At 42.7% G+C, this 25,606-nt stretch overlaps 1 pseudogene across 1 annotated transcript in view; it reads left to right on the top strand.

Annotated features, from left to right (window-relative positions):
• LOC100404651 (activating molecule in BECN1-regulated autophagy protein 1-like) overlaps nt 1-25,606 on the top strand; it is a 46,332-nt pseudogene extending 20,726 nt beyond the window's left edge. Inside the window, exons 5-6 of the transcript XR_013536262.1 lie at nt 14,227-14,313; nt 24,982-25,606. The product of XR_013536262.1 is annotated as an activating molecule in BECN1-regulated autophagy protein 1-like (transcript). The remainder of the gene's footprint in view (nt 1-14,226; nt 14,314-24,981) is intronic.

Genomic DNA, 25,606 nt, shown 5'->3' with positions numbered 1-25,606 from the left:
GTAATAATAAAGGAATCAGAGCTGAAAGTATGAGCTTGTCACAGAAAGAGAATTGCAGCTTGTTGACACCGTGCCCTTTTCCTTTGCTGCATCAGAGAGTACGTGTGAATCTTTTTGCCTCTTCTGCTTTTTTCCTTCCCTACACAAAGGTAGTCCAGCTTCTGCTGCCTCTGTCTCCTTGCTGTCCCCTTGGGTCGTTTCACCTCAGCAAAGTGGTGTTTATCCTTTCTTTGTTCTGTTGGCACATGTAACCCTTTTTATCTTTGTGTACATGTGTCTGTAGTAGAAAACATAACATAGATTTACCCTCTGAACAATTTTAAAAGTGTACAGTACACTTTGTTGTTCAGTAGATCTCTAGAACCTCTTCCTTTTGTGTGACTGAAACTGTATCCTTTGAATGACTCCTTTTCTTCTTCCCCCCAAGTCTCTGGTAGCTACCACTCTGCTTTCTGTTTCTGTGAGTTTTACCACTTTAGATACATCTTATTAATGGGATCTTGCAGTATTTGTCTTTTTGTAATTGGGTAACTTTACTTAGCGTAAAGTCCTTAAGGATCATCTATTAATATGTCATAGTGTACAGGTGTGGGTGTGGTGGCTCACAGCTGTAATCCCAGCATTTTGAGAGTCCAAGGCAGGTGGATTGCTTGAGGTCAGGCGTTCGAGACTGGCCTGGCCAACATGGTGAAACTCCGTCTGTACTAAAAACACAAACATTAGTGGGCTGTAGTGGTGGGCACCCATAATCCCATCTACTCGGAGGGGTGGCTGAGGCAGGAGAATGGCTTAAACCCAGGAGGCGGAGGGTGCAGTGAGCTGAGATTGCGCCACTGCACTCCAGCCCCGGTGACAAAGCAAGACACCATCTCAAAAGAAAAAGAGAAAACTTACAACATGTATCAGAATTTCTTTGTTTTCAAAGGCTGAATAATATTCCATTCTATGTATATACCACATTTTCTTTATCCATTCCTCTATTGATGGACATTTATGGTGCTTCCACATTTTGGCTATTTTGAAAAATGCTGCAATGAACATGGGTGTGCAAATATCTTTTCAAGATCCCGTTTTTAATTCTTTTAGATATGTAACCAGAAGTGGAATTGCTGGACATATGGCAGTTCTATTTTTAATTGTTTGAGGAACCTCCATACTGTTTTCCATAGCAGCTGAACCATTTTACAGTCCTACCAACAGTGCATGAGGTTCCAACTTCTTCATATCCGTGTCAGCACTTGTTATTTCCTGTTTTTTTTTTTTCTTTTTTAGTGGTCATCCTAACAGGTGTGGGGTGATAAATAATTGTGGTTTTGATTTGCATTTCCTAGTGATTAGTCATGTTGAGCATCTTCTCATATGCTTGTTGACCATTTGTGTATCATTATTAGGGAAATATGCATGCAAGTCTTTGGCCCATTGTTTAATATGGTTATTTGTGGGTTTTTTTTGGTTATTGAGTTGTAGGAGTTCCCTGTATATTATGGACATTAAACATTTATGTGGTATATGGTTAGCAAATATTTTCTCCCATTCATACCTTGCCCTTTATCTCTTTTTTTTTTGAAACAGAGTCTCACTCTCTCACCTAGGCTAGAGTGCAGTGACGCAATCTCAGCTCACTGTAAACTCTGCCTCCTGGGTTCAAGCGATTCTCCTGCCTCAGCCTCCCGAGTAGTTGGGATTACAGGTGCCTGCCACCATGTCTGGCTAATTTTTGTATTTTAGTAGAGACGGGTCTCGCTGTGTTACCTAGGCTGGTCTTGAACTCCTGGCTTCCAGTGATCCTTCCGCCTTGACTTCCCAAAGTTCAGGGATTACAGGAGTGAGTCACTGCTACTGGCCTCCTCCTCCTTGATAAAGGAGGGAGCACAAATAACCTTAATTTCCTTAAAAAAAAAAACTATAGGATCATTTTCTACATTGAAAGGGAGCACCCACCCAGGGTAGAAATGTGTTTCAGAAAGATGGAGAGCCTTGAGATAGGTAGGAATGAGCGCAAATCTTTCTAAATGAACATGGACTCTTCTGACTAATACAGGGGCCTCATGCTTTAGGAACAGTACGCAAACTTGTGCTTGCTTTATTTTTTACAATCTATTTTCAAATGCCTTTTTTGGGGGGGTGGATAGCCAGGGCTCTTTGCAGGAGAGACGAGATTACGGCTGTAAACTAACCTCATGGTCTTAGTTCTGATGTTGCTGTTGTGCCTAGCTTGAAGGTTCTACAAAGATAAGAAACTGTTTTATTCATATATTGATATATAACAAACCACACTCCAAAACCTGACTTAAAACCAATTCAGTTATTTTTCCTGTTTTTTTAGGGGTGTAGACTGGGCTCAGTTGGAAAGTCCTTCTGCTGGTCTTGCTTGGGTTTTCTCTAGAGTTATCTGGAGACCCAGTTAGAATAAACTGTCCCTCGCCATGTAGACTCAGGGGCTCTTTTCTCCTCATGGCCTCTCCAGAGTAGCCAGGCGTCTTCTTTTTTTTTTAATTTTTAATTTTTTAAATATCTCTTGCTATATAGATGACAGGGACAGACTTCTTACGTAGCAGCTTAAGGTTTCCAAAAGTGAAGCTCTAAGAGGAAGGAAACGGAAGATGCCAATTATTTTAAAAGGGTAGGCCCAGGATTGGCACAGCTTGCTGCATTTTCTTGATTAAAGCTAGTGATAGAGCAGTCTAGATTCAGAGTGGGAGGGGACCACACAAGGGCGAGAATGCCAAGAGGATGTTCTTTGGAGCCATCTTTGGAAATTGACTACTCTAAAGGCCATATTTATTTTATTTATTGATTTATTGATGAGCCGGAGTTTTGCTCTTGCTGTCCAGGCTGGAGTGCAATGGCATGATCTCAGCTCACCGCAACCTCTGCCTCTCAGGTTCAAGTGATTCTCCTGCCTCAGCCTCCTGAGGAGCTGGAATTACAGGCATGCCCCACCATACCAGGCTAATTTTGTCTTTTTAGTAGAGACTGGGTTTCTCTGTATTGGTCAGGCTGGTCTCAAACTCCTGACCTCAGGTGATCTGCCTACCTCGGCCTCCCAAAGTGCTGGGATTACAGATGTAAGCCACTGTACCTGGTCTATTTATTCATTTTTTTGCAACAGAGTCACTTTGTCGCCCAGGCTGGAGTGCAATGGTGCAATCTCTGCTCACTGCAACCTCTACCTCATGGGTTCAGGCAGTTCTCCTGCCTCAGCATAGCAAGTAGTAGCTGGGATTACAGGCATCCACCACCATGCTGGCTAATTTTTTTTTTTTAAGACCGAGTCTTGCTTTGAAGACTGTCGTCCATGCTGGAGTGCAGTGGCATGATCTCAGGTCACTGGCAACTTCTGTCTCCCAGATTCAAGTGATTCTCCTGCTTAGCCTCCCACTACAAGCATGTGTCACTATGCCCAGCTAATTTTTATATTTTTGGTAGAGACGGGGTTTCACCATGTTGGTCAGGCTGGTCTTGAACTCCTGACCTCAAGTGACCCACCACCTTGGCCTCCCAAAGTGCTGGGATTACAGACATGAGCCACTGCGCCTAGCCTTGACCCTGCTAATTTTTTGTATTTTTGGTAGAGACAGGGTTTTGCCATGTTGATCAAGCTGGTCTTGAATTCCTGACCTCAGGTGATCCACCTGTCTTGACCTCCCAATGTGTTGGGATTACAGGTGTGAGCAACCGTGATGGCCTATTTATTTACTTATTTTTTGAAACAGGGTTTCAGTTGGTCACCCAAGCTGTAGTGCAGTGGTGCAATCTCAGCTCACTGCAGCCTCAACCTCCAGGGCACAAGTGATCCTCCTGCCTCAGCCTCCCAAGTAGCTATAGGCATGAGCCACCATGCCCAGCTTATTTTTAAATTTCTTGTAGAGATGAGGTCTCCTTTTGTTGCCCAAGCTGGTCTCGAATTCCTGGGCTCTCAGCCTCCCAAAGTGCTGGGATTATAGGTGTGAGACGTCATGCCCAGCCCACATCTATTATTTTATATAGTACTAATATATGTAAGCAACAGAAGGCACTCAGTCTTTCTGTTTGAATCACTGGCTGGGTGGCCCAACACATAGATTGGTAGATGGATACCTGACTGTTCTTGTTGGTTTTTGTGGATGAGGTGCATGTGATTCTCAGGGCTCAGGTACCTTTACAGTGTTTATTATTCTTCTTCAACATGTCATTCTTTCTGACAAAGTACCTTTTCAGGCATAATGACTTGAGTGGCCAGAGGGCATCATATTCACTGCAGATACTTTGAGAGCTGTAATCCAAGGAAGGAAAAAATAATAATGGCTGTTTATTAGACTGTGTACTGGCTACTGTACTTGACTGACTTAATCATGATAACAGTGTGAAATAGGAATTTCCCCTCAAATGTGGAAGCAGAGGATAATGAACTTGCCCAAGGTGTCACAGCTAGTAGGTGACAGAAGATGGAATTTAAACTGCAATCTGTCTGATTCAGTAAATTGCCTCATATTTTAGTTAGAGTTTTTCTTGGTTAGACTCAGACCATTAAGATCTGTCAGAAGGTTTTATAACAGCAGCACTATTGACATTTGGGGTTGGGTAATTCCTCACTGTGGGAGGCTGTCCTGTGCATTGTGGGATGCTTAGCACTATTCCTGGCCTTCACCTACTAAATGCCAGTAGTGCTCTGGCACCCAGAGCAACAACCGAAAATGTCACCAGACATTGCCACATTTGCCAGGGCAGGAGAGGGGATTCCCACTTTCCTTGAAAAGCACTGGTAAATTATTTCATGATTTGTTGCCCTTTGATCTTGCTGGTTTTTAAAAATATGACATTAGGCCAGGAATGGTGGCTCACACCTGTAATCCCGGCACTTTGGGAGGTGAGGTGGGCAGATCACCTGAGGTCAGGAGTTTGAGATCAGCCTGATCAACATAGTGAAATCCCATCTCTACTAAAAATACAAAATAAACTGGGCATGGTGGCACATGCCTCCCAGCTACTTGGGAGGCTGGGGCAGGAGAATTGCTTGAACCCAGGAGATGGACGTTGCAGTGAGCCAAGATTGTGCCGTTACACTCTAACCTGGGCAACAAGAGTGCAACTCCGTCTCAAAAAAATAAAAGTAAAAATAAAAATTTGACCTCTCATAAGGATCTGACAGTGACTTCAAACCATCTTCTTAGGATAGTGAATATTAGTACTTCCTGGTTCTGGTGGTCTTGCGTCATGTCTTTCTCTCATTGCCTCTCTCCTCTTTTACCTTATCTTTTGTCTTTTGTCTCTGACTTTTCTAAATAAAGTGCAGCTGGGTAAAGTGGTGTTTGTAAGGACTTTTTACACAGGTATCGATTTAGCAGGTATTCAGAACTCTGAGATTACAGCCATTAGTTCTAGTAAAAAGAAAGCAATTTACATCTTCTAATTATAGTAGAGGGGAGAATGCATAATTTTTAGCAAGCTGGGGATCAAATGGCTTCCAGACTTTACAGAGTTCATCCTCATCAGGGTAGTATTGATTGACATGCTGGAGGAACGGGGGAGGAGAGTGGAAATTGCAGCTTCTCTACTAATTGTACTTTAGGTGTCATTTATGACAATTTCATGTTGTCTAGACAGAGGGGAAATGGTGGAGAAATTATTTCAGTAGAGTCAGATGCTGAGTCCAAAAGGAATCAGGATGGTTGCTGAAGTCAAGATCAGGGTGGAAGGACAAGTAGTACATCTCCAGAGGCTAATCAGTGAAATCGGATGTCACTAAGAAGCAATTCAGAATGAACCTTGGATATAAGAAAAGTGATTGTACTCTGAGCTTTGTGTTAGCTCAAGGGCTAACAGTGGATTGTTTGGGGTTGCAGCTATAGTCTCTGCCCTCATATTTCTGCAGATTCTAGAAACCTCATCCCATGGACAGATACGAGCCAGGAAAGCGCCTCTTTGCCTCTGGTTAATAAACACCCCCGCACATTGTGCTTTGCTTTTCCCTCATTCTCTTGAGGTTTCATGTACTAACTCACTTTGCCTTTGTGATACGGGTCCTAAGATTTTACTTCCTATTATATAGTGTTTGCAGTATACCAGGGTCAAGAGCCTGTCACTTCTTAATGAGTGGCCTTGGTCAAGGGTTTTTAAAGTTTCAGGTCAGAAATGTGAATGTGAAAAAATGTCTTATAAGACCTTCACAGGTTTGCTAGTATCACAGCAATAAATTATTCTACCAGTATATTCTTTGTAGACTTAGTGGGCCTGGAGGTGGACTTTTAAGGATTTGTCTGTGCTTCTGAATAAAATTAGCTAAGAATTCAGGATTATGGAATTCTGCAAATTCCAGGGGGAAATCAGTGAATTAGGATGTACTGCTTCTTAAAATCTCAACCTATATACCCCACCTGTTGCATGTGGGGGCGTGTGTGCACGTGGCATCAAAACTAGCTGTGGACTTTTCATAGATTTGGCCTTACTCATTCTCTGGTGAAAAGCCTCTGATTCCAAATTCCTAGTTAAAAAAAGTCTGTGGTCTGTGAGCAGACCTCCCAAGTCTTCCAGAGAAATAGATTTGGATACCAAGTAAAGATGTCCATGTAGATCAGCTTGGGCTTTTGAATTTACTTGCTAACAAAAGTGAGGTTTTTTTTTATCATACATTCAAGTTTTATAACTATAGTGTAATGTGTTGAGGGTATATAGGAGCTAAGCATAGTGCCAACCAATCATCTTAGAAATGTATTAAAAATAACTACACACCAGAGAGTTAGCAGAGGGTCATATGTTCCCAGAGGGAACTGACTGACTTTTCAGACAAGACTTTTGTAGCACTGGCTAGGTGATTGCACACTATGTGTACATTCTGTTGCCAGCTTCTTCCCTTTTGCTATCTGTGATTATGTTGTGCTCTCATGTTCTGCCATCTACCGATCACTGCCCAGAGGCACTGAGGCAGATGTTAATCTTTTGTAAAGATGTTTTTAAGCTTTTCTGGTGAAAGGCATTGTTTGCACTCTGTAAGTTGTTTATGTTTGATAACAGTAAAATAAGGCTAATCTACACTATAGGCACTGTGGTGTCTTTCTCTAATATGTCTTTTTTTTCCTGAGGTTACCAGCCTTATAGCAGTGCCCCTTGCCTTGGCCCACCCCACATCAGGGGCCGGAATTGCCTGCCAGTCTCTGCTGGCAGCTGCATTGCATGCTTTAAGTGCACCCCTCAAACTAGGGGGCCCTGCAGCAATCAGATGAATGCCTATCATTGGATAACTTAAACGATAATTGCTAGTGTTTGAAATGGGGAGGCTTAGATGTCTCTGCATTAGAACAGAGATGTCAATTTGAAAATCATAATAGAGGTGTCGTTTCAGAACACACAATTATTTTTTACAAAGAATAAGGGCTTGTCATCTCCCAGCCCAGGCATGCGCCAAGGCAGAGATTGGAGACTTGCAAAGCAAGATTCCAAAATGGAGAAAGCCACAGTGCATTCCAGTTTATTTGGCCTCCTGTTTCACCCCCTGGCAAACATTGCCCTCTTTCCCCCTGTGGGGGTCTCTTTTAGCAATACACAGTCCAGGAGCATCAGTGGTAGTTTCCCAGGGAAGTAGCCGGCCTCTGACTTTTTGATTTAATGAGCCTCTCAGGGACCAGGCTACACTACATTTATCAGGATGACTTTGTCAGCACTTTAACCTGAGCAGCATAAGTGACCAGAGGGGATGAGGGTGATGTAAGCAGTTTCTGAAAACGTTGTTCCTTCATGAGTTTTAGTGTGAGTTTTTGGACATCTAGCAACCTTGTCTGAGAGTCATGGGGCCAGTGAGGGGCAACCAGATCTGTCTTCTTGCTTATTCTCCCAAGTCTAGTCAGGCCTGCTGATTCATCACTTAGTATTTGTTTGCCTCCTGTTACATGTTACTTAGGATGTGAGTTTTGATAGTGATAAAAAGATGACTTGGATCCAGTACCTGCTTTCGTGTAGGTTCTAGTCCAGTAGCAAAGACCAGACATAAATATTAGTTACTGGGTGATTTGAGAAGTCCTCTTAAGAGAGCTACAAAGTGCTCTGGGGCACTGAGGAAGAGAAGGTGAACTTCTGGCTGGAGGAGTCAGGTATTTGAGGTTTGAAGGCTTTTTACAGTCCATAAGGAAGAGGAACTTTCCAGAAAGAAGAAATTGCCAAGATAAATAACAGAGGTGCGTTAGTTTAGCTAGAACAGTGGATTCCCAAAGCAAAAATTATTTTTACAATGATGCTGAGACATTCTTTGTGTTTTTCAGTCTCATTCTTTCACAAGTATACAGTGTTTTCTAGAGGATACATGACATGTAATGAGGCTATCATCCTGACGGCTAATTGAATGCTTGCTTGTGTATTAAAAAGTTGAAATTAAATATTGATAGCTGAAACTGATACAAATGGAATCTCTTTAGGATCCTCATAATTTGTAAGGGTGTTAAAGGAGTCCTGGGACCAAAAAGTTTGTAAACCACTGGACTAGAGCATATAGTATATCCAAAAGGAATGAGAAGTTTGGCTGCAAAGCTTGACTACCCAATGCCCTGCTGAGGAATCTGGATTTTATTTTCTAGGCAGAAGGGAGCTTTTATTCGGGCTTTGGCTCTCCTGGTTGGAAATAGCAGTTGCCATCCAGGCATTAAAGCCAGGCTATAAAGTTATGCATTAGGCATGGGGCACCAGCGGCATCTTACCTTCTGGGAGCCAGCATTCCCTAACAGTAGGGGCCAAAGAGTTCTAGCAACTGATTGTTTCCAGTGGTTGGAGAAAGTCTGAATATGTTTGTTTGCTTTAGGATATTGATTTTTCTCTGTGATCTGACAACCATTAAAAGAATATCTTCAGGGTGTAATTGTTTAGTAAGAAGGAGTTCTCACTGGCTTATTTCATATGGACTAGTACCCAAACTTTTCGCTTCTCAACCCTGATATCCATTGAATTTGAAGTGAAGGGGCTGGGTGTGGTACCTCAGGCCTACAATCCCAGTTTTTTGGGAGGCTGAGGCCGACGTTTCACTTGAGGCCAGGAGTTTAAGACCAGCCTGGCCAACATGGTGAAACCCCGTCTCTACTAAAAATAGAAAAATTAGCCAGGCATGGTGGTATATGCCTATAGTCCCAGCTATTTGGGAGGCTGAGGCAGGAGAATCGCTTGAGCCTGGATAGCAGAAGTCGCGGCGAGCCGAGATTGCACCACCGCACTCCAGCCTGGGCAACAGGGACGCTGTCTCAAAAAATGAAATGAAATGAAATAAAATAAAGTAAAATAAGATAATGACGTAAAAGTTCTTTTCTTTCAGTTGATATGCTCTGACCACTTTTTTTTCTTTTCCAGAGCTTTCTTTTACTGTTTTAAAAATTGTATTCCTAGTGATGGAGACTACAGCGGATACAGGGAACCTCTTTGCTCATAATTCAGAATCTTAATCAGGGAAAGAAAAAATAGTTGTATTCATTTTCAAGTGTTAGACCTTTTACAGCTTGAATTGTGTGCCTATTATGAATTTAGCAGGGCTTAATATCCATTTTTGATGGTTTTTTCTAGTGTACAATACTTTGATTTCAAGTTATTTTTTGTTCTGTCTGTTAGTAACTCTACTTACCATTTAAAGAATTTTATTTAAGCAAATGTTTTAGAGCCAGGGTGGGCAAACATTTTCTATAAAGGGCTAGGCAGTAGATACTTTAAGCTTGTCTCAATCTGGATTCTTCAGTGCTGCCTTGCTAGCTCCAAAGTAGCCACAGGTAATATGTAAATGAATGGATATGGCTGTGTTCAATGAAAACTTTATTTAAAGGAAGATAGCTGACCCGGGCTGTAGTTTACCACACCTGCTTTAGAGCATTAGGGCAAGTTGCTATTTGAAGAAATCCTTTTTACAAAGTAATTCTTTTGAAAACAAATGGCTATCTCTTGCTTTTCAGTATTGTAAGATTTTTGTATGATATATGTTTTTCTTTTTTTCTTTTGAAATAATATCAGACTTGCAGAAAAGCTGCAAAAATAGTACAGAGGATTCCCATATACTCTTCACCCACATTCTCTAAATGTTAACATTTTACCCCATTTTCTTTATTATTCTCTTTTGTTCTCTCTCTCTCTCTCTCTCTCTCTCTCTATATATATATATATATATATATATATGAATATGGATATGGTTATGTGTATAGTTTTTAAAAAATATTTAAAGTTATCCCATTTTTTAAGTATTCCTTTTTTTTTTTTTGAGACTCACTCCATCACCCAAGCTGGAATGCAGTGCGTGGTCTTGGCTCACTGCAGTCTCTGCCTCCAGAGTTAATTGGGTTCAAGTGATTATCCCGCCTCAGCCTCCCAAGTACCTGGGACTACAGGCACACGCCACCATGCCTGGCTAATTTTTGTATTTTTAGTAGAGATGCGGTTTCACTGTATTGGCCAGACTGGTCTTGAACTCCCAGCCTTGGCCTCCCAAAGTGTTGGGATTACAGGCAAGAGCCACTGCACCTGCCCAAGTATTCAGTATTCTTAAAGTAATATATAGTTTGATAGAGCAGTGGCCTTCAGACTTAAAAAAACAAAAAAACACCTTATTAATAAAATGCTTTTGAGTAATCTATGTGTTATGATTATATATTATATAGCAGAAATTGGAATATTTTCCCCTTGCTGTCCAGTGGATCAAATAGTACAACCCCTGGTATACTTCACTTGGACACCAGTGGTGTACAGAATGAACCGGGCATGCTTGCAGAGAAAAGAAGGAAGAATTTGTTTTGTTTTTTGTATTTTTATTTTCCTCAACTTCAATGATGGCAGCTTCAAACCTGACCAAGCTTGTCTGAGTTCTTCCTAGGCCCTCCCTGATTTCTTGTGATCATTTAAGTCAAGTTGAATTTGCGGTGGTCACAGCAAAGCATGCAGAACTGCCATCCCCATTCCATTTTCTCCTGCCATTTCCCATTGAGGGCTCTCTGTAACAGGCTACCCTGGGAAAGAAAGATCTTTTTTTTGAGGTTCCTAGGAATGGTGGCGATGATCTTTGCTCATCTAGTAACTCTAGTTTTTTCTTTATTCCACACCTATTGGAGAAGCCTATTTTTACTCCAGATAGTACTTGTATTATAACTATGAAGAACTTATGTTTCATCAGTGATGTGTGTATGTATATTCACAGTGACTGGCTTTCCTGATTTTGTGTATTAGCAGTAAAATGACATGTGGCTTGCCAGTTCCACCGTATAGTCTGGGCAGCAAATGTTGCCAACACATTCTATAGTAAGTAGGCACAGGGGATGCATGTTCCAAAAGAACTTCAGCAGAGAGTCTCCAGAGACAAAGCTTAGCATTTTGGTTCTATTCTGACTTAAAGAAATCTAATTAAGGCAGGAAGTTAAGGTGGGAAGTAGACTTTGCAGGACTGTAAAATGGAGTCATTAAAATTGAAGCGATCTAATGCAAACCCTTCAGATCAGGAATCTCCTTTACAGCATTTCTGATAAATCACCCCATTTCACTCAGTACTGTCATTGCTTTAGCAGAGCTGGGGTAATATTTGCCTCTGTTACTATGATCAATTTCCAGGCAGAAGTGCTTAAGAAGGATGTATTTTTGTTTGTTTGTTTGTTTTGAGATAGAATCTTGCTCTTTCACCCAGCCTGGAGTGCAGAGGTGTGATCTTAGCTCACTGCAACCTCTTCCTCCCAGGTTCAAGTGATTCTTCTTCCTCAGACTCCCTAGTGGCTGGATTACAGGCATGTGCCACCACGTCTGGCTAATTTTTTGTATATTTAGTAGAGACGTAGTCTCACCATGTTGCCCAGGCTGGTCTTGAACTCCTGAACTCAGGCAGTCTGCCCACCTAGGCTCCCAAAGTGCTGGGATTACAGGCATGAGCCACTGTGACCAGCCAAGAAGGATGTATTTGGGTCACTCGAAGGATGCTGCTTCCCAAAGGGCCTCAGCTTACTAAATGGCCACTTGGAGGATAATATGACAGGACAGAGTGACATTCAGGACTAACTCTAGAGCACTTTAGGGTGGAACAAGCTTCTAGGTATTCTAGGAGAATCAGCCGTTCTCAGACCTTGCTTTCATTTGTCAGCTCACACCCAGTTCCTGAAGAACTGGTTTATTAATGATGAATAAGTACTATAAAAAGAAAAGTTCTGTATAAGAAGGCATAAGTTACCTGAGTACTTGTCTCAAAATTTTGCTTTTCTTTTATTCTCCAGACTATGTACCTTTCATTACCCTTACCTATTCCACACATACTGTAATTTAAAGACATGGCATTATTTTATATGTTCCGATGAAATCATGAAAAAATCCTGCCAATAGCCAGGCACAGTGACTAACGGCTGTAATCCCAGGACTTTAGGAGGCTGAGGCAGGAGGTTCACTTGAGGCTAGGAGTTTGAGACCAGCTTATGGAACATAACGAACATAACCAGACCCTGTCTCTCGGGAAAAAAAAATCCTCCCAATTAAACTTTCACACAATTGCAAGATGCACCCAAACTTCAGACACATTAAAATGTGAAAAGAAAAAGTATGTCTTAGAATTGATGAAACAGCATTTCTGCCACTGGAACCATAGTACTGTTACTGAAGATTCAGTCTTTCAACCAGAGAGATGTATTTTACTGCTTTCCTCTCTTCCTCATTTGTTACGTCATGTTCTCTCTGTTCAGTGGTAGGATTGTTGCAAGTGTCCAGGTGTGGGGATATCGGGATATCGGCCTTGTCTAGAGAGAATACATTATTTGACAGTTGGTTGTCCTGGGCAGGAAAAGTTGCAAGCCAGGTTGATAGGGTCTTCACTATGTTTCTTCCCCAGGCTGTTATGGGAAGCCAGTTGCTGAGATAAAGTGACTGCACATGACTATACCTAAAGCCAGCTGGTTTTAATAACAGTGAATTGAATTAAATCAATTGGAGAAGATTGGTAGCTGCTGTCCTTATCCTGCAGCTCTGCTTTAAAAGAGTCTGGCAGGGAGCCGGGGACCTGTTCCTAGGAGAGGCAGGCAAGATGCTGCTGGAGAGGAACAATACGCATTTCTCTCTGAGACCATTTCCTCTGAAACGTGTTCTGGGGCAGAAGCTTGATTGGCTGCCAAGGCACATATGAGTTGAGAAGCACCGTGTCAGACATGGCAAACCAGGGAGCCCCTGGGCCATGTTTATCATATGTGTTCTAACTGGCCCTTGTTGTACCAAAAAAGAAAAAAAGTTGTAGCAAAAATTTAACAATCTGGAGATTTTATGCAAAAGTACAGATTTCTGGCTTTCCTTAAAAAATAGGAAAAGCCAGCAATACTGAGCCTATATTCTAACTTTGTAACAATTGGCTGGAGCTAAACGATGGGCCACAGACCTTCCTGTTTGTCAGTCTCCATTGATCACAGTGAATACATATGCACTTGTTTCCTGCCTGGACCCTGGAAGGTCCTGGAATACAAAATACAGGTTTGAGGCATCTTGGAGTTAATACAGGCCTTCCCTGGAGTCCTGTTACTGTCTCTTAATGGTTATGTGCCACAGAGTGATATACTTTAGCTCCTGGGCCCAGTATTCTCACTTGTGTAGTCATACCTACCTTTCTAGGTTGTGATGAGGTTTAAACAAAGAAATAGATATGAAGGTGCTCAGCATCAAAAAGTGTTCAAAAAAATGTATGTGTCACATAGCAGTTGAATTTGTGATTGGGCTAGATTATGTAAGTAAAAGTTTTCATCAGTTGTTGAGAGCCTCTTATATATATATATGTATTTTTTTATTTTTATTGATATAGTATAGTTCTATATCTGAGGAGTACTCATTCTCACAAAAAAAGAGCATGGGCAGAGCAGAATGGATAGACAGTAAGTGGATGTGGATGATGACATGGAGTAACCGAACACCAAGATAAATGTTAGCACTAGGTGATAATCTCTGTGTGTGCCTAATTTTCCCTCCTGTGTTGATCCCAACCTATTTGTTTACTGGAGGTACTGCAAATAGAAACAAGATCATGTCTCTGAAGCACTTGTTCGTTTCTCATTGAAGAGCAGTATTCAGCAGAATGCAGTGGTCATGTCCAGTGTGGGAGCTCTGCAGCTCTTCATTTATTTATGTCTCTATCTACTTAGCTTGCAGGAAGGGTGTGATCCCAGATAACAGGCATTAGCTGGCTGCAAAAGGGGGAAGTTATGTATCTTCCCCCATTTTTCCTTATGAATGACCTCTGAGTTGGTAATTGACAGGGATTATTGCCATTTTTTTAATCTCTGCTAGGAGGCTGCTGGAATCTTCCCTCATTTCATTATCCCATTATGATGAAGCAGGATCCAGAGAGCACCCAATTTACCCAGACCCGGAGAGGTAAGGCCAAAGTGAGAAATGGCATTAGGTGGGGGGGGGGAGGGGCGGCCCTTGGGGTTGTCATGCTGTTGGAAGCTCCATTCTGTGCCTCTCTGGTCCTGTTGCTCTTTTATTCTTCAGTTAGTTTTGAGACAGGTGGTTCAGGTGATGGGGAAGTGTTGCAGGTAAGTGAACAGTCCCTCTGGTGACAGAGGGTTATGACCAAGCTCTTGTCCTTTGGGACTCATTTCTGCAAGTGGGGTACTAGAGGGAAACCTGGAGAGGCCACAGGTAGTCATAGGATACTCTTTTTCTGTTGGCCAGAGAGGCTGTTGCCATTCAGATGGACAGCCAACAGGAGAACAAAATTCTTTTTATTTATAGGGAAATTATATACAAATTAAACAAAAACTTGATTTGCTTTCATTTGAGAGGGAATTTAGATTATCAAAAGGCAGAAGTCAAGCTCCTGCAGGTACTGACATTTTTGGAGACTGCCCAAAGGAAGAGATGACCGAAGAAGAAATAAATGGATTAAAAAGTTGACATTTTATTAAAGTGCTTACTTTACAAGTCTTTATATCAGACGACATTTGAGACTGGGCACAGGGGCTCACGCCTGTAATCCCAGCACTTTGTGAGGCTGAGTCAGGCAGATAACTTGAGGTCAGGAGTTCAAGACCAGCCTGGCCAACATGGTGAAACCCCATCTCTACTAAAAATACAAAAAATTAGTTGGGCGTGGTGGCGGATACTTGTAGTCCCAACTACTTGGGAGGCTGAGGCAGGAGAATCATTTGAACCAAGGAGGCAGAGATTGTAGTGAGCTGAGATTGCACCACTGCAGTCCAGCCTGGGCAACACAGCGAGACTCTGTCTCAAAAAAAAAAAAAAAAAAAGATTTGAAAAGTTCTGAAGAGATAAAAAATAAAACAAAAATTATTTCAATGAGTTCAAGGTCTTCCTTTCACTGATGCTGATAACTGAGGACCAAGGGTGGCATATTGATGGATATGACATTTATCCACCACAGCCAGATTTATGGATTCTGTTAGTGATCTAAAAAGGCACGGTATTTAAGCAACTCTAGAGCACATTATGAGGCTTTGCCAAAAGAAAAGGGTAATTTATAATTGGGGGTTGGCAGGTTAGTGGTGTAGGTTAGGTAAAAGAAACAAAATGAATTTTGCTCTAGATTAAGAATTTTAGGTCTGCCTGGGAAAACCTTTAAACCAAATTGATTCCAGGAATATTAAGTGATTTTGCTGTTGCCACAGTTATGTCATGACACTAGCATTCTTCTGAGATACTGGTGTAAATAAAGATTCTCCATTATTCTCTTAGTTCCTTTTCCACACCCTAGAAATGACAAACCTAAGAAGGATCAGGGAACATAAGGATTGATGACTTTAAAACAGGCAGGCACCTTAGATGATGAGCGAAGCAAGGAGTTTATGTGAGTCTCTAATGATATTTGAGGATTAAATATAAGGGAAAGGAATTTTTCATATGAATCAATTACTTTGAAGCACTGAAATAGAGTAAGTTCTTGCAAGAAAGACAGCAATAGGCATCTCATCCCCAGAACTTTTTTAACCTGGCAGTGTTCTGCAAGGATACTTTAAGACCGTGATTTCCCCTCCTTTTGTGTAATAAATCTGTTATTTATCCTACTGTGATCTTTATCACAGAAAGTGTCATATTTTTGATATTGGTATTTTCACATTTTTCCTTTGGACACCAAATAGGTATTTTTTTTGGAGAGGGAAGTATTTTTCCTTGAAGAAAATTTAAGGGTTTATTTAAACATTTAAAATGTTCACTTGGAAGACTTCAGGGTTGTTTGATGATTTTCCAGCTCTTTGTGGGAGGATGATTGTTACTACCTCATTACTGGTTGTTGAGTTTCTTTTTTCTTGTAGGCGTCACCCTGTAACACTATGTATAGATCAGGGCCTTAGTGAAACACCAACTCAGCATTCAGATCCTTAGCTTCCCTCTGTATATCTAAAAGGACAAGGCTAGGATATGCTTGTATTTGATAATTGTGACAGGAATCCTTTTTAAACCATTAATCTATAGTTTCATAGCTTGGGGAATTCCTATGCCCCTATATAAAAGGGCAGTCTTTTTATTATCAGCAGCATCAACATATGTCTACCTCTGTCACCAATAATATTTTTTTCCATTACTTAGGATAGTCTATAAAGTGAGTACTTATGATCACTTTTCAGAATTGGTTCCAAATAAAAGGGTCTTCTTTCTCCTCTTGAAAATTTTCTCCTTTTATGTTCTTTTCTAGTCTGCTTGACTTGAGAATTTAAGCAATGCTTGATTTCTGCTGGAAGAGTTCTGCATATCGGGCAGATATAAGAACAATGCGTGAACACTGACTTCTGTTGGTGGAAAATCTAGGATTCTGTGATTCATCTTTGCAAAATGCGTGGGAACAGGGGCTCAAACAGATAACGAAAGTTCCTCCAGTTGCGGGTTTTAGGAACTAGCTCTTGTTCTTTGATTCTCTTGGCCAAGGCATGTGCCTCCCATGCCTGCTTGCTATACAAAGATGTTATAATACTGACTCATTGGTGTTCGTTGCAGCACGTCATTCTGTAAAGCAGACTTTTGAGTTCAAAAGATTGTTAGCTGGTCTGCTTGGGAATTCCATTTCCTGGTTGGCCAGAAGCATACCACCTATGATGACAGACATTTCAGAGGCAGCCTATGTTCCTCTAGCAGTTGGTTGCAGTTGTAGATTTACTGAGGACCTCTTCACAAGATATTTGCCAATATTTTTTGTACCATTTGGATATGACTGTTCCTATTTCTATAACTGTTTCTATTTTCATTCTTAATCAGTTTTTTTCAGATTGCCATTAAAAAACTGAAGATCTATGCTTTTCTCCTTTTATATTCAAACATTATAGAAGTATATAAAATACTGAAGTCCCAGGAATCCTCATTAGGATTTCTGTGCCCCCCTTATAGTGTTTTTTCCTAGTAACAGCAACATATTTTTGTATATATATTAGTGTATACAGATCATTCTTCAATTTTTCTCCCCCTTAAGATTTTATTTTAGAGGACTTTCCTTGTGCATATATAGAAATAATTTAGTCCCTTTAATTGCTACGTGGTGTTTCTTTGTATGGATGTATTAATAATTTATTTAATTTGTTGCTGGGCATGTGGGTTACTTCTCAGTTTTTTTCACTAATGCTGACAATATTGCAAATGAACTTTCGTGGTTTTCTTTGAGACAGAGTTTTGCTGTTGTTACCCAGACTGGAGTGCAATGGCACGATCTCGGCTCACCGCAACCTCCGCCTTCTGGGTTCAAGCAATTCTCCTGCCTCAGCCTCCCGAGTAGCTGGGATTACAGGCGCGCACCACCATGCCCAGCTAATTTTTGTATTTTTAGTAGAGATGGGGTTTCACCTTGTTGACCAGGATGGTCTTGATCTCCTGACCTCGTGATCCACCCGCCTCGGCCTTCCAAAGTGCTGGGACTATAGGCGTGAGCCACCGCGCCCGTCCTGAACTTTCTTATATATATCTTTGTAACCTTGTGTGTTTCTGTGGGATAAAGTTTCTAGTGGAGTTATTGAGTCAACGTGTGCCTGGAGCATGCTTTTAGTCTTGAAATTTTTTAGTAATTCATTTAATATTATCATAGAAAACATTTTTCTGTTATTGTTCCTCTCCTGTTTTCAGTCCATAGCATGAAATTATAGAATAGTGTTGTGAGAGATGGCAGAAAACTTGAGAAGGCAACGTGGAGGACTGTAGGGGACTCTGGAAGTTTTCATGGAGTAGTAAGATATTGAAGCCATAGTTTACAGAATATAGATGTGGACTAATTATTTACAGGAATAGCCCTCATAAGGGAGAAAAAAGATGAACAACTGTCACCTTCCATATCGCCCAGTGCCCACGTAGCCTCTGATGCTCTGATTGTAAGAAATAGAAAATCTCTTTTAAGTTTTTCTGTTAGATTTTCTGTTCTCCAAAATATATTTTATTCTCAGTCTCAGCTCAGAATTTTTTTCCCCATGTTATAAATATCTATGATTATTCTGTAAGGGAGAAAAAAGAGGTTCCAAGAGATCATTCTAAGGAGGTAGGACAAATCTGGAGCTATGTATACATGTTGGAGAAGAAAGAAGTCCTGGTGAAGATACCTGTGGAGGCCTTCTTTAATCGTCTTAGGCTTCCCATCTCCTGGCCTCTTTTCTCATCTATAAAACAAGATGGTAGATATTGCTCAGGTCCCTGTCATGTCTTCCATTTTGTGTATGGATGGCGATCAAGGAAAAGCTGTGAATGAGCACAGCTCTGTGTAGAAAGCACCCTGAGGAGCTACAAGTGTACCCTAAGAAGCTAGAAGGAAAGGTCCAGTGTTATTCTCTTGGGGAGGGGCAGCTGTTCCTCAGAAGATGTCTGGTTAAGCCGCCTGTTTGCCTTATCTCAGAACAGAAACACTGGCCATAATCCGATAAGCATATTCTGCAGTGCAAACTTCCTGGTGAGTTAAATGCCCTTTAATTTTCATGTCTCTGGAGTTCACCTCAGCAGGGAGATGCCATGGGAGAGCTGGATCGACTGCCTTTCACAGTATTCCCCGCATTAGTGCTAGTTTGTGTTTGTCCATCTTTGTCTCTCTCAGATTATCTCCTGCTGCATCCTACGCCCAGAGGATGATCCAGTATCTCTCAAGGAGAGACAGTATTTGCCAGCACTCTTTGTGCTACCAACAGAACCGTCTCTGTTCTTCCACCTCCTCCTCTTCCTCAGACAACCAGGGTCCATCAGTAGAGGGAACCGACTTGGAACTGTAGGACTTTGAGTAAGTACATACTCAGCTTGCTTTCTTCCCTCTCCTCTCAAGCTTGGAGTACTTCCATGCTGGCCACTGTCAGAGCAACAATGGTGGATGTTCTTGCTCCCAGCTCCTCAGTTATTATTTATGAGTAACAGGATGCGGTGAGGAAGAGAGGGTTAAGATGCCCAGAGCACTCCCACCTCTGGCAGTTGCCTTGCTGATTCACTGGAGCCAGAGGACAGAGACCGCCCATTGGTCCCTAGGCCAGAGTGCCAGAGGATGGTGGCTGCTGCCCCTCCGGCAACATTTTTATTTACCTTGTGCATGTACAGTGACCGTGGAAAACTTCTCATGGACTGTCTTTACCACATCAGGGAGGCTGGAGGGTTGGTGTTTTTTCTCCTAAGCAGAGTAGCTGTGGAGATGTTGTCTTCATTCTGGAATACTTGAATTTCCCTAGGAGGTGGCTTTTCTGTCTTACTGCCCTGATCAGACTGATTTCTTAAGATCCTATTCCCTGGCCTTAACTTCCTTCATTTCTGTACTCATACCCTCCACTCAGGAACTTTAGAAAGTTGTCTGTCAAATTAACGTGGTGGATTAAGAAGTGATTTCTTGCTTCTTTGGGCTTTTTCGGTGGTCAGTGGGGAGAGCCGCTGGGGAGTGCAGTAAGAGCAGTCAGCCCCAGGCTCTAGAATTTAAGCTAGCCAGTCTTACTGCTGGGTTTTGCATTCTCTCACCTGCTGCTCCTGACTTTTCTAGCCATTCATCGTGTTTCCTTCCATTCCTGAAACTGAGCTTTCAAGGCCTGTATCAAATTGGACATTTGTTTCTTGTTTTGATTCCTTACATTTTGGTATTGTCAAACATAAAAGCAAGAGAGAGGGCAGAGCGGTGAAGCATTGTTTCTTCCTCCTTTTTCGCTGTTGTCTGTGGAAGAGGACAGCCTGTCAGTCATTTCCTCCCTGCCTTCCATCTTGACAGAGCGGGGTCAGGTCTGGGGCCTTAAGAGTTCTCGCCTCCCTCTCAGCCTTCTTCCTTAATTGAATGGATAGTTCCCTACAAGCCATCTTCCAACAAAGCTTTATGATGCGTTTGAGAAACCTCTTTGCCAGAAAGCACTAAGAGAGTGGACACAACCTTTGTACCAATTTGCCTTCCTGATGCTGTTGTTAAACACACTAGCATTGCTCTTAGAAGCAAAAGGAAAACTAAGTGGGAGGTTTATTTGTCTGAGAAAAATGTAAATGTGAAAGAAATGCAGGAATGGCCTGAAGCAGCAGTGGTGTGACAAATGGAGATGAGGTCATGGTCCTCTCTTGTCAACTGCAAGAGAAGAGCAGAGCTGCCTTCTGACTGTCAGCCTGTTCCTTCTCCCTTCTGTCCACTCTAGGGCAAGGTGGATGCATATATCAGCAGTAAAAGAAACAGAGTATCTCTGTTCCCTTAGCCAGGCAGACGCTTGTAGTGAAATATGTTCTGTAGATATTATGGCTTTTCCAGCACCAGGATCTATTCAGGGAAGCACTTTAAAGGTACATGCCAAGGCTGCTGGCACTTAGTGTTGCTGAAAAGCCTGGGTGACTTTCTCTCCGTAATGCTGTGGAGCCCTGGGAATCAGTCCTGTGCATTGCCTAGCCCTCTTTCTATGCACGCCTGGGAGGCTGTGCTATCTCTTTGCAATGGTAAAATATGGGGCTCATGCCTTCAAGCTGTATCTTGCCTCATGACTTGTCCTTCACAAGGGAGTTCTGGGTTAGTTTAAAATGTTCTGTTCTTGTCTCACCTTCCCTTTCTTCTGCTACCACCTCCTCTCTTTCTCCCCTTCCTTCCCCCTCGATTTTCCTGTGTCAGACTGCCTCCTCCTCATGCTCCCCCCAGCCCACCTGTGTGCTCTCCCCCACCCCTCCCCTGACTTTAGCATGACCTGAATTTACATTTCCTTCTTCACCTTTCATGCACTGACTTACTGTTTTTTCTTAGGGGGTCTTGTATTGCTCCCTGGTTAGTAACAATGGACTCATTTCTCTAATAATCCTTGGAAAGTCCCTCCTGGGGTGTTTGCCTTTCTTTTTGGGCTGATGTAGACCAGAATCTTGTTTTTAATAGCAGCTATGGATTAGTCACCTCAACATTAGTAGTCCAGGTCTTCTAGTAAAGTATGTTGCTGGCTGGTTGAAACTATTCTTCCTCTGTCTCCTTCTCTGCCCACCTCCCTCTACTGTAAACTGAATGCTGCTTGTGGTTGCTCCGGTTCTCTGAGTGTCTATGTGCTCCATGAGGAGGGAGAATAACAAGGAATGTACCAGCCCATTTTAATTTTTCTGCCTGAATATTTTGCCTTAGCTTTGGTAACTAGAAGGAAAGTTAGAGGCTTGTGTGTCACAATTTGTAGTTTTTTCAGGTACAGAGAATTTCTGGGTTCTGTGATAAATGAAGATTTGGCTGCCGAAGTGTTTTCCAGAGTGGCTGTACTGTGTTTAATTCTGATGAGCTATGGATTAGTCACCTCAACGTTAGTAGTCCAGGTCTTCTAGTAAAGTACTAGTAAAGTACTAGAAGACCTGGACTACTAACGTTGAGGTGACTAATCCATAGCTGCTATTAAAAGCAAGATTCTGGTTTTTAAATCTATCAAGAGTACCACCTTCTTCTTCATGAAGCGACAGCAGCATCATTATTTCTCGCCTTAAGGAGATACTTTTTTCTGGAGCATGCTTTCAATAGATTTAATAGTTCAAAGCATCCCGTATTATTTAACATTTAGGTCCCTTCGGTTTTATCCCTGATTTTAGGTATGATTGTGAAAGGCATCCTGTAAAGAATTTTGCTGTACATCTCAGGCTGTTTCTTTAGGCAAAATTCCTAAAAACGGGATTACTAAGTTAAAGGGTGAGCTTTTCTTTCACCTTTTGACACACATCGGCTTCCTAAATTGTTGTGCCAACTTCCATTAGGATCAGAGTGAGGGGCTGGCCACCCCCTTCCTCTCTGATTTGAAGGGCCTCATCACGCAGTGAGGATATTTCTCTTTCCAGTGCCTATTTTCACCGTTTCTGTTTTACCTGATGTACTCTGCTTCGGGTGATTTTTTGTTTGTTTGTTTTGTTTTGTTTTGAGATGGAGTTTTGCTCTTGTTATCCAGGCTGGAGTGCAATGGCGCGATCTCAGCTCACTGCAACCTCCACCTCCTGGGTTCAGGCAATTCTCCCGCCTCAGCCTCCCGAGTAGCTGGGACCACAGGCACGCGCCACCATGCCAAGTTGACCAGAATGGTCTCAATCTCTTGACCTCGTGATCCACCCGCCTTGGCCTCCCAAAGTGCTGGGATTACAGGCGTGAGCCACTGCACCCGGCCAGCGCTTTGGGTGTTTTTTAGTCCACAGGTGTTTCAAGCTGCTGTGTCATCAAACGTACCAGTCTGTTCTTTCGTAGTTTGTCTTTGGAGATACACTGGCGCGGCTTCCCCATCTGAAGAGCATGGAAACAGTCACTTACACCGCTCTATCTTTTTCAAGACTTTGACATTTAGCACTGTATATATTTGTTTGTGACTGTTAAGTGTGTGAGACACAGCACAGAGCACATGGCATGCAGGCAAGTTTAACAGATAGTAACAGAAATGCCCACCCCGAGATATCCAGGGAGAGGAGGAAGCCATTTAGTGTTTGCTTTGTACATTTACGTAGAGGTTAAAACCAAGCAAAATTGAACTGTATATTGTTTAAGAATACACCTTCAGAACTGTAAAAAGCAAGGGAGTTTGTTTTGAGGGGAGAGGGAGATGAAGCGGGGTGGGGACACTCAGCCTCCCTGGGTGCTCTGTTTCTTCAGGCAGGCGGTGGACCTTTTGGAGTCATTCTGATCTAAACTGTATATAGTCATTTTACAAACTCTTTGAACGTGTATGTTTCTCTGTGGGTATAGAAAAAAAATGAACCAAAGTGCTTTTTCCTATCCTGTCACTCAATAATTAACACAGAACACTCTGTGACCAAATGTAGGGGGATTTCTCCCCACCAGCAAGCAAGCAATTCTGCAGCAGACTCCAGCTGGGTTCTGACACTGCCGACCTAAAGACAGCGTCAGACCACAGGCTGAGGAGGAGCAGAAGAGAGACCTCTCGTAGGGGCACACCAGCGCTGCCGCCCTACGCCACACAAGGAGAGAAAGGAAAATCTTGAGTCCTTTCAGGGGAACTTCCAGGTACCCAGCTAGGCTTGAGAAGTAAATGAGCAACTTGATAAGCAAGAAGGTAGTGACGTAAAGCAACAGCCGAGGAGGTCAGAGTCGGGTGTTCGGTTCCCTATAGAAACTGAAGCTAAGATCTTCATGTATGTCCCACACTCCAACCAACTGGGCAAACCAGCTACCTACCCTGAGCTTTTCTTTTCTTTTTTTTTAGACAGTCTCACTCTGTTGCCCAGGCTGGAGTGCAATGGCACAATCTGGGCTCACTGCAACCTCTGCCTCCCAGATTCAAGAGATTCTCCTGCCTCAGCCTCCTGAGTAACTGGGATTACAGACACCCGCCACCACGCCTGGCTAATTTTTGTATTTTTAGTAGGGACAGGGTTTCACTATGTTGGTCAGGCTGGTCTCGATCTCCTGACCTCGTAATCCATCAGCCTCAGCCTCTCAAAGTGCAGGCATTACAGGCATGAGCCACAGCCCCCGGCCTACCCTGAGCTCTTTAAAAACCTGGACCACAGCTGGGTGAGGTGGCTCACGCCTATAATCTCAGCACTTTGGGAGGCCAAAGTGGGTGGATAAAGAAGTCAGGAGTTCGAAACCAGCCTGACCAAGATGGTGAAACCCCATCTCTACTAAAAATACAAAAATTAGCCGGGTGCATGCGCCTGTAGTCCCAGATACTCGGGAGGCTGAGGCAGGAGAATCGCTTGAACCAGGGTGGTGGAGGTTGCAGTGAGCCGAGATCAAGCCATTGCACTCCAGCCTGGGTGACAGAGTGAGACTCCATCTCAAAAAAAAAAAAACAAACCTGGACCCCCACCACATGGAATCTGCCGGCACCTAGACTTCAGATAAGGGGGAGCTGAGCACTGAACTCTGACCGCTGCTGTTCTTTGATCTACATTTCTTCCTGAGGGGTCTGGAAGAAGCCACCCCCACAGGCCAGACCTTACCATTCCTGTCTTTAGACAAAGCCTAGATTCCTCAATCAATGGCAAACAGAGTCTTTGAATCTACCTATGACCTGGAAGTGCACTCGCTTCAAGATATCCCACCTTTTTAGGCCAAACAAATGTACCCCTGCTTTTAAGAGGCCTTGTTTGTTAGCCCCTGGGGAAGCTGGGTCTCCAGTGTGAGCTGTCCCCATTCTCTTGCTTGGCACACTGCAAATAAATGCCCTCTCTTCTCCTGCTGCAAAAAATTCAACGTGAATGTTTGGCTTTACTGCACCCGGCAAGCAGACCCCAGTCCAGTTTGGTCAGTCCCCAAGACTGTCCCCCAACTTCCAATGTCAGTCAAAAGCCCCAGGTTGTTTCACCTGTGCTTCTGGCTGACCAGCTAGAAATTGGGGTTCCCATGACCCCTTCCTTGGGTTTAACTTGCTAGAGTGACTCAGGGAACTTAGGGAGACACTTACGTATATTTGCTGGTTTATTGCAAGAGATACGAAAAAGGTTACAGCTGAAGTGATGCACAGGGTAAGTGATGGGGAAGCGGTGGGGAGCTTCCCTGCCCCTCCTGGGGGGCACTGCCCTCCAGGAACCTTCATGTATTCAGCTCCCAGAACCTGTCCGTTTGTGTTTTTATGGAGGCTTCATTATGGAGATATGATTGATGAAATGACTGCAGTGTCACCGGTGAGCAACTTAACCGCGTCTCTCTCCTCTCCCCAGGATGGATCCTGCCTTGGTCTTTCCATTGACCTGTCCCATCCTGAAGCTACCCAGCGGCTGCCAGCCCTCTGTGAATCATTCACATGCAAAAAGATATCACTTTGGAGATTCCAAGCGTTTCAGGAGCTGTATGCCAGGAAAAGGAAAGGAGACCAAACATATAACAGTATCACAGTTCCATATAGCATGTAAACAAATCTTTGTGGTAAAATATACATAATACAAAATCTACCATCTTAACCATTCTTAAGTACACAGTTCAGTGGCGTTAAGTACGTCCCACTGATGTGTGGTCATTGCCAGCATCCAACTCCAGAACTCTTTGCACCTTGCAAAACTGGAACTCTGCCCTCATTAAACAACTTCCCGTCCTGCCCCCATCCCCCGCAACCCATTCTACTGTGTGTTTCTATGAATTTGACAACTTGAGGGCCTCCTGTCAGTGAAATCATGTTTGTCCTTTCACGCCTTAGTGTCATGTCCTCAAGGTTCGCCCTGTGGCAGCATGTATCAGAGCGCTCTTCCTTTTTAAGTCTGAATCTACTCCGCTGTGTGTATCAGCCACATCTTAGCCATTCCTCTGTCAATGGACTCTGCATAGAATTAAAGTAAAATTTTCCTCCTT

The sequence above is a fragment of the Callithrix jacchus genome, chromosome 5 (genome assembly GCF_049354715.1).
Source record: "Callithrix jacchus isolate 240 chromosome 5, calJac240_pri, whole genome shotgun sequence".
Classification (NCBI taxonomy): Eukaryota; Metazoa; Chordata; class Mammalia; order Primates; family Cebidae; genus Callithrix; species Callithrix jacchus.
The sequence above is the reverse complement of the archived record's forward strand: the minus strand, read 5'-3'. Positions and strand labels throughout refer to the sequence as shown.